General features: G+C 47.6%; 1 long non-coding RNA gene and 1 other non-coding gene across 3 annotated transcripts; both read left to right on the top strand.

Annotated features, from left to right (window-relative positions):
* Positions 1-3,132: 3,132 nt before the first annotated feature.
* On the top strand, positions 3,133-5,785 carry LOC110306087. Of its 2 annotated transcripts, none has more exons than XR_002379225.2 (4): positions 3,133-3,331; positions 3,507-3,575; positions 5,074-5,161; positions 5,699-5,785. It is a non-coding gene; the product is annotated as an uncharacterized LOC110306087 (long non-coding RNA). The 2 variants fall into 2 exon arrangements; XR_002379226.2 differs by having other exon boundaries at positions 3,142-3,249.
* On the top strand, positions 3,716-3,848 carry LOC115032662. The gene has a single exon (XR_003838293.1). It is a non-coding gene; the product is annotated as a small nucleolar RNA SNORA9 (small nucleolar RNA).
* Positions 5,786-8,788: the final 3,003 nt, after the last annotated feature.

Raw genomic sequence — 8,788 nt, 5'->3', positions numbered from 1 at the left:
ACACACACACACTCACACACACATACTACACACACACCACACACACACACTCACACACACCACACACACACACTCACACACACATACTACACACACACTCACACACACACACCACACACACACTCACACACACCACACACACTCACACACACACATACACACACATGGAGTACACACACAGACACATGCAGGCAAAACACCCATGCTGTGATTTAACTCTGACACAGGCCAGAGTTATTTGAAAGGAGGGAATCTCAATTGAGAAAATGTCACCATGAGATCTGGCTATAGAGTCGGGCGTGGTGGCACACGCCTTTAATCCCAGCACTTGGGAGGCAGAGGCAGGCCGATTTCTATACAGAGAAACTCTGTCTCGGGGCTGGTGAGATGGCTCAGTGGTTAGGAGCTCTGACTGCTCTTCCAAAGGTCCTGAGTTCAAATCCCAGCAACCACATGGTGGCTCACAACCATCCGTAATGAGATCTGACTCCTTCTTCTGGAGTGTCTGAAGACAACTACAGTGTACTTACGTATAATAAATAAATAAATCTTTAAAAAAAAAAAAAGAAACTGTCTCAAAAAACAAACAAACAAACAAACAAAAGATCTGGCTGTAGGGCATTTTCTGTTTTGTTTTGTTTTGTTTTGTTTTGTTTTTCGAGACAGGGTTTCGGGTTTCTCTGTATAGCCCTGGCTGTCCTGGAACTCATTTTGTAGACCAGGCTGGCCTTGAACTCAGAAATCCACCTGCCTCTGCCTCCAGAGTGCTGGGATTAAAGGCCCGGCAGGGGCATTTTCTTAATGATTGATGGGGGGAGAATCCATCCCACTGTGGGTGGGGCCATCCCTAGACTGGTGGTCCCATAAGCCTGCTTTTTGTAAGAAAGCAAGCTGAGCATGCATCGATGAGCAAGGCAGTCAGCAGAACCCGTCCATAGCCTTTGGTCAGCTCTGCCCCCCCAGGTCCCGGCCCTGCTTGAGTTCCTGTCCTTGCTGCTCTTGATAATGAGCTGTTTTATGAAACTGAGTGAAACAAACCTGTTCCTCCCCACGTTGACTTTGGTCTCGGTGTTTTATGACAGGAATAGAAATCCTAAGACATATACACATACAATATTTTTTTTAAAATTTAATAACACAAGTAGGGCTTCATTTTTTAAATTATAGTTATTTAATGCGTGCACATGCATGGAGTTCAAAGAACAACTTGTGGGACTTGCTCCTCTCCTACCACAAGTGTGCCAGGGGTCAAACTCAGGTCATCAGGCTCGGTGTCAAATGCCTTTCTTTACCCAGTGAGCCATCGTGTTGGCCCAAAACAGGCAGGTTTTGCAATTTGGAGTCAAGGAACAAGCTCTTGTCATTAAAGCATTGAAAGATGGAGCCTCAAGTCCTCTGACAACTACATTTAGAAAAGATGACTCCCAGCTGGGCCTGGTGAGCTAGGATTGTAATCCCAGCTACTTGAATGTGCAGATCCCTGGAACTGCAGTTAAAGATAGTTGTCAGTCACCATGTGGATGCTGGGAACTGAATCTGGGTTCTGTGTAAGAGTGGCAAGTGCTTTAAACTACTGAGCCATCTCTACAGCACCAATTATAAACTCTTTGTAGCCGGGCGTGGTGGCGCATGCCTTTAATCCCAGCACTTGGGAGGCAGAGGCAGGCGGATTTCTGAGTTCGAGGCCAGCCTGGTCTACAGAGTGAGTTCCAGGACAGCCAGGACTACACAGAGAAACCCTGTCTCGAAAAACCAAAAAAAAAACTCTTTGTAATTTTTATTGTTACATTTGTGTGTTTGTATGTGTGACACGTAAGCATGCACATACCACAGCCTACAAGTGGAGTGGGCAAACAATTTGATGAAGTCCCCTTTCCTTCCAACTTATAGTTTCTGGGGTTCAAACTTAGGCTTAGTGGCAAGAACCTTTCGCTGCAGATCTACTTTCCTGGGCCAAAAATAAAGTCTTTGCCCCTTTTCAGGTATGAGCCTGTGTTTTGTGTCACTAGAAATTTAATGAGAACTAAGCCACCCACCTCCAAAAAGAGGGGGGAAAAAAGAAAAAGAAAAATTCAAGAAAGAGCTGAGGATGTGACAGTAGAGCATTTGCAAGTTCAAGGCCCTGTGCTTGGAAATGGGTTCTCCGGTGACTTCTTTTATTTATTTATTTATTTATTATATGTAAGTATACTGTAGCTGTCTTATTTATTTACTTATTATATGTAAGTACACTGTAGCTGTCTTCAGACACTCCAGAAGTGGGAGTCAGATCTCGTTACAGATGGTTGTGAGCCACCATGTGGTTGCTGGGATTTGAAATCCGGACCTTCGGAAGAACAGTCCGGTGCTCTTATCATCTCACCAGCCCCTCCGGTGACTTCTGATCTGAGTGTGGCCATAAGCTTTGGTAACTATTACAAAGATTCTTGCTTCTTGTGGTGCTTGTTTCTGCAGCAAATTCGTGAAGAAGTCCATGTTGGAAGGTGAAAAAAGGACAGACATATATTTTTAAAAGAAAGGAAAAGAAGGGCAGTGGTGTCCCACGCCTTTAATCTCAATCCTGTGGAGGCAGAAGAAGCAGGTGGATCTGAGTTCGAGGTCAGCCTGTTCTACAGAGAGTTCCAAGACAGCCAGGGCTTCACTGAGAAACTCTGTCTCGAAAAACAAAACAAACAAAAAATAAAGAAAATAAAAATGCTGTAGAATAGGGCTGACCGAGGTTTTCTTTCCTGCCCCCTCTCATTTTCTGGTCCATTCACATCACTTTGTTGTTGGTTATTGTTGTGTTGGTCCATCCCAGGGCCCAGCATACACGTGTTTCCCAGCCGGGGCTCTCACCCGGATGGGACAGCCTGAGCTGCCCTGGCTACCTCCGGTTCCAGGCTCTAGCTTTGGAACCCGGATTACTAAAAGGATAGGATGCAGAAGGCAGCCTCTGAGTCTGAGGTCCGCATTCGGTCAACCGCCACCATCAGGAGCCAGTTGGGGTGGCGGGCTCAGCCCGCGCTCGAGGCCACGCCCCAGGGGCGCTGACGTCAGCGTCCTGGAGCCCGCGCACGCGGCTTTGGGCGGGGCTGCGTGGTGACGTTACGCGTGCGCGGCTCGCTGCTGTGACGGTAACTTTAAGCACACGTGTGCGTCCTCAGCTGGCAGCCATGGCTGGCGGGTCCTTCCTCGCACGTGCTGCGGCCCTCACCTTATCTTCCGTCATCAGGGCACAGGCGCCGTGCAGGGCTATTCCGAGTCCAGGTAAAGATGGCTGAGCTCGGTGGCAGGAGGTCAGCCTGCAGTGGAGCAGGGACGTTTGCCCTGGGGAGACACGTGCCACCGGGTGAGTTAGGCCTGTTTCTGGGAGATACCTTTTCAACCCCAGCTAGTTCCGCCCAAGCAAGCAGAGTCTTCCCTCAAGAGATTTTTTTTTTTCCTTTTACGAGAGAACGTTCGGAGGGGCTAGAACTGGGTGATACGCACAGGCTGCGCTGAATCTGTCTTGTCTCCCCTCCTAGGTGGACATCGAGGCCCTGGGGGTGGCCCTACAGCGTGGAAGGGATGACCGAGCTCTGGAAGATGTCCTGGTAAGTCAGTTGTGGAAGCTCGGTGGCCGGTGAAGCCAAACTCCGTATCTTGAATTCATTTTCAGGACTAATTCTCTCCCCTAGACTTCTAGGGACTGGGAGACTGCAGTGTGGGTCGTGCAGGATTGGAGTGATATACTTAGCAAGCCTCCAGCGTGCTTGGGTCTGCAGTGACCCTGTGCATTCCTACAGTGCTTGCCAGAACAATTTTGAAGTGGTTTGAGGCCTTGCCCTGCTCTCTCCAGAGCAAGGTTATAGAAATTTCAGACAATATGGCAGACACCTGCCACGTGGATAAATTACAAGCCCGTAAGATTTGCAATTGCAATGCCGCACTTCCCTGGGTTTTTGTTTTGCTTAACTGTGTGGGATAGTTCTGCTCATGGTGCAGAGGCAAATAAGTCATTTCTTTTTGGTTTTGTTTTGAGGCAAGGTTTCTCTGTAGTTCTTGCTGTCCTGGAACTCAAAAGAGATCCACTCACCTCTGCCCTGAGTGCTGGGATTAAAGGTGCGTGAGGCCACACCCAGCTGAATATTTTTCTGTGCTCCAGAGTTAGTACAAAGTATTAAATCCTTAAAACAGTTACAAAATACAGCAGGAGTACCCGAGTTGGGTCCCTGGTGTTCAAGTAAAACCCCAGGTGTGGTGACACGTGGTTTTGGTTCCATTTGCGCCCTAGGCCTGGAACTCAGAAATCCACCTGCCTCTACACCCCCCCCCCCCCCCAGTGCTGGGATTACAGACGTGCGCCACCATGCCGGGCCTTAGGCCTGGTTCTTAAAAGTCGGAGAGCCTGCAGATGGTTGAAATCTGGCTGCTGTGCCAATACCTAAGGAAAGCCTCGAGGCAAAGGAAGGCATTGGTGTTGGGAGGTTGTTTTTTGTTTTGTTTTTAAACTGGTTAGATGAGGGTGAGCTTGAACTCCCAATCCTCAGGCATGCTTGGCCTGGGGTATGTTTCATGCCAGGGGTCTCACTGGTCCTTAAACACTTAATCCCAAGTACTGGGATTAAGGGTGTGTGTTACCACACCAGGCCCTCGTTTCAAATCTTTGTCACATGTGAGTGCACTGTCACTGACTTCAGACACACCAGAAGAGGGCATCAGATCCCATTACAGATGGTTCTGAGCTACCATGTGGTTGCTGAGTTCAGGACTTCTAGAAGAGCAGTCAGTGATGTTAACTGCTGAGCTATCTCCAGCCCCTTAACTCAAACCTTTAATTGTACTTCTTTTGTGTGCATGTCCATGGGTAGGTATGGGCCAATGGATGGCACAGAACATCAAGGTCAGAGAACAGCTTGCAGGAATTGGTTTTCTTCTTTGATAGCAGGCATCTCTAGTCCTACAGCCTGTGTTCTTTTCTGGAGTGCCGGTCATGACTGAGTTGTGTTGAAGTGGAATGTCCTGTTTTTGGTATGGAAGCTGTGGGGTAAATGGTACGTGGACAGTTGCCAGCTTACTGTTATGCATCTGGCTCACTGACTCTTCCTTCAGTCTAGGAAACCTAAGGTGCTAGAGTTAGAAGAAACTTGATAGCACTTCAGAGACCATCAGGCTGTTTCGTGGAACTTCCACCAAAGAGGTAAGGGTGCAAGAAGACATGGGTCACATCTGGAATTAGGCTGGCCTCAGAGTTGCTATGTAGCCAGTGATGGCTCTGAACTCCTTATCTCATGTTTCTACCCCCCTAGAGTTTGAATTACCAGCCTGTGCCAGGAAGCTCGGGCTCTACTTCTGTGTGGCTTAGTAATTGTCCATGACTCAGTCATCTGGTTAAAGTGTATTTAAAGACAATGAGAGACCTATGACCTTTCCATGTTACAAGTCATGTGGTTAAATCTCAGAAAGGTTAGACTCCTGGGTGCGGATTCTTGTAGGTGGCATTTGCCTCTGGCTTGATTCCAGCAGTGTCCATGAGGAAGTCGTGATTCTAGATGGAGTGGGAGTGGGCTGCTACAGAAGGGACCAATGGGCCTATTGGCTCACTGGGGGTGCAGTCGGGGCTCAAACTCTAGTTGGGCTATACCACTGCCCCTCATGGCAGTGGCCATGTACAGCAACCCTTAGTCTCATGATAGTGCCTCTTTACAGTGTAACTTGGTGTTTTTAATCTTTGCAGATGCAGAAATGGAGACTCCAGAGCTGGAGAGAGAGATGACTCAACGGTTAAGAGCACTGACTGCTCTTCCAGAGGTCCTGAGTTCAATTCCCAGCAACCACATGGTGGCTCACAATTATCTAATGGGGATCCGATGCCCTCTTCTGGTGTGTTTGAAGACAGTGATGGTGTACTGACATACATGAAATAAATAAGTAGATTAATAAATAGAAATGAGACTCCAGTTGTGTTGATCAGGTTTAAGTCCTCTTGTTGGATTCTAGAAGAATCCCAAGTTTCTGGTTGGCCTGAGCTTGATTCTATGTGTTTGTCCTCCTCCCAGACTCCTTCAGCTCTTGAATAAGGAGCCCAGCTGGCCTATTGTCTGACATTTGAATAGAATAAACCATGGGTATTGTAGCCAGCTAGAGGCAAGCACACCTGCTAATCAGAATACATCAGAGTCAAGAAGATGAGGCTGGCCTGGGTTACAAAGGTCCCTGTTTCAAAAAGAAAGATGAGATTTTATCCATGACTTGTCTTAGCCTGTTTATACATTACATGTGCTAAAAACACTGGTGGCAGCCCAGGTAAACGAAGGTGCCTTTCCATTCTCAATCAAGTACATGCAGGTGATTCCGTGTGCCACCTACATCATGTCTGCTTATATACTTTTAATGACCATTTGGAACTTGCACTTGGTTGAATGGAGGAGGGGTGCTGGAGTTGTCCCATTAAGGCTTAGTTGGGGGTGAGGTACAGGGGGACTGTACCGCGAGATCCTGAGGATCTGCTCTTGGCTGATAGAATCTTGACTGCTACACTGCCAGGGTGTAGCAGTCAAGGGTTTGTGCTTCCAGTACCTGTATCAGACAGTTGTAACTGCAGTTCTAGAAGATAACCTGACATCCATCCTTGTCTCTTCGCATCCTAGGGTACATAATTTACCCTGGCTGGGCGCGCCTTTAATCTCAGCACTGGAAAAGCAGGCAGATCACCCATGAATTTGAGACTAGTCTGGTTTGCAAAGTGAGTTCCAGGACAGGCAAGGCTGCTGCTTGGGCTCAATTCCTAGCACCCATATGAAAGCTCAGCCCCTTGAAACTTCCTCCTGGGGATCTGACACCCTCTTCTAGCCGCCTTGGGCACCAGTGCATAAGACAAATGGAGGCTCTGGGCGGTGGTGGCACACGCCTTTAATCCAGCACTTGGGAGGCAGATTTCTGAGTTCGAAGCCAGCCTGGTCTACAAAGTGAGTGCCAGGACAGCCAGAGCTATACAGAGAAACCCTGTCTTAAAAAAAAACAAAAATAAACCAAAAACCAGGAATTTCAATTGGGCTGGTTGAGATGGCTTAGTTTAAGAGGGTTAAGAGCACTGACAGCTCTTCCAAAGGTCCTAGTTCAATTCCCAGCAACCACCTGTAATGGAATCTGATACCCTCTTCTGGTGTGTCTAAAGACAGCTACAGTGTGCTCACTTAAATAAATCTTTAAGGGGAAAAAAAATCAAGTGAGAGATATTCCCCTGAATGTCAGCTATTCAGTCTAAAAGTATGGCCTGTCCATGGGTATGCCCACAGGTTAGCTTACATAGGTATTGTCAGGAGATGTAGTGGGCAAGGCCTGGCAAAATTGGTCATTGGAGGTACGGTGAGTTTCCATTACTACTGACTTCGTGAATGGAACAGTGCCCAGAGATGCCATACCCCCCACATCCATATTAGACACAACAAAAACTACCCTAACAAGAGACCATCAATTCCCGTACCCCAAATGCACATCACACACACACATACAAACTTTAAAACTAGGTAAAACGCCCGAGATGGCAGTTAAGAACACTTGACTGATCTTCCAGAGATCCTGAGTTTACTGCCCAGCAGTCATGTGGTGACTCACGGTCATAAGTATTGGGATCTGATTTCCTCTTCTGGTGTGCATGAAGGAAGATAGCACTCAAATTACACACACACTTAACACTACACACAGACACACACACAGCACGCTGTGGTTCAATTTTATCGGGGAAAGTTTTATGGCAAAGCTGCTGTAAGGAGCAGACTGGTGGGTGCCAACAGAAGATGCTTCATTGCTGAGACACACAAACACCCATAGATAGTCAGTTTGCCACTAACCTAGACAGTAGAATTGCTAGGGTTTCCTCAGTCCCTAGCAGACTGGAGTGGGTGGTGGCTTCACCCTATTGCCCTATCTGCAAGTTTGCTGTGCCCTGCAAGTTTGATATAAGGACCATACCATGAGGAAGCTTCAAGTGGGTACCTCCTGACCAACCCTTCTCTCAACAACTGGAGCTTCGGGGTTTGGTGCAGAAAGGGCCCATAGTTGGTTCAATCCAGGGAGAAATGAATGTGTCCTCTCTTTAGCTTCAACAGTGTGAAAGAGTAACTCCTGTGTAGGTCGTGCTAGAGGCTTAATCACGTGCTAACAGGGTGTAGAAACAACCAGAGCCTAATGCTACACCTGAGAGTCAACCTCTGACTTAAGAATGATCTTGGGATTTTTAAGTGGTTAGAAGAAAAACCCCCAAATACACTATGTCATGACAGGTGTAATTTTTGACGACTGCAGAGTTCTGTATTTCAGGGAACTCACCCACGTCTCTTCTTGTTTGAATCACAAGTCCCAGAGCTTTTTAAGGCCTGGGGTTTTGCGAAGTGAAACCCAAGGGTGGGAGTCCCCGGTTTGGGGAAACCCTACCAAAGGCTGCGGATGGAATGCTCTCATGCCAGGCTTAAACGGAAGCAGCCTGATTGGGGCGCAAGGGCTGTACTGCCCCAGGAAGGAGCCAGAGCCAAACTACTGCATCTGGGACAGTTCTGGCCAGTGGCTCATCTTATCACTAGTGATACCTGCTTTTACCACATGGTGGATTAGAACTTAAACTTCATTAGTTATGTTGCATTATTAAATAATTTTAAAAACCAAATGGGGGGGCTGGCGAGATGGCTCAGTGGTTAAGAGCGCCGACTGCTCTTCCGAAGATCCCGAATTCAAATCCCAGCAACCACATGGTGGCTCACAACCATCCGTAACGAAATCTGATGCCCTCTTCTGGAGTGTCTGAAGATAACTACAGTGTACTTACATA

This window comes from Mus caroli, chromosome 11 (genome assembly GCF_900094665.2).
Source record: "Mus caroli chromosome 11, CAROLI_EIJ_v1.1, whole genome shotgun sequence".
In the NCBI taxonomy this organism is placed as follows: Eukaryota; Metazoa; Chordata; class Mammalia; order Rodentia; family Muridae; genus Mus; species Mus caroli.
Note: the sequence above shows the minus strand (reverse complement) of the source record. Positions and strands in the feature narration are given on the sequence as shown.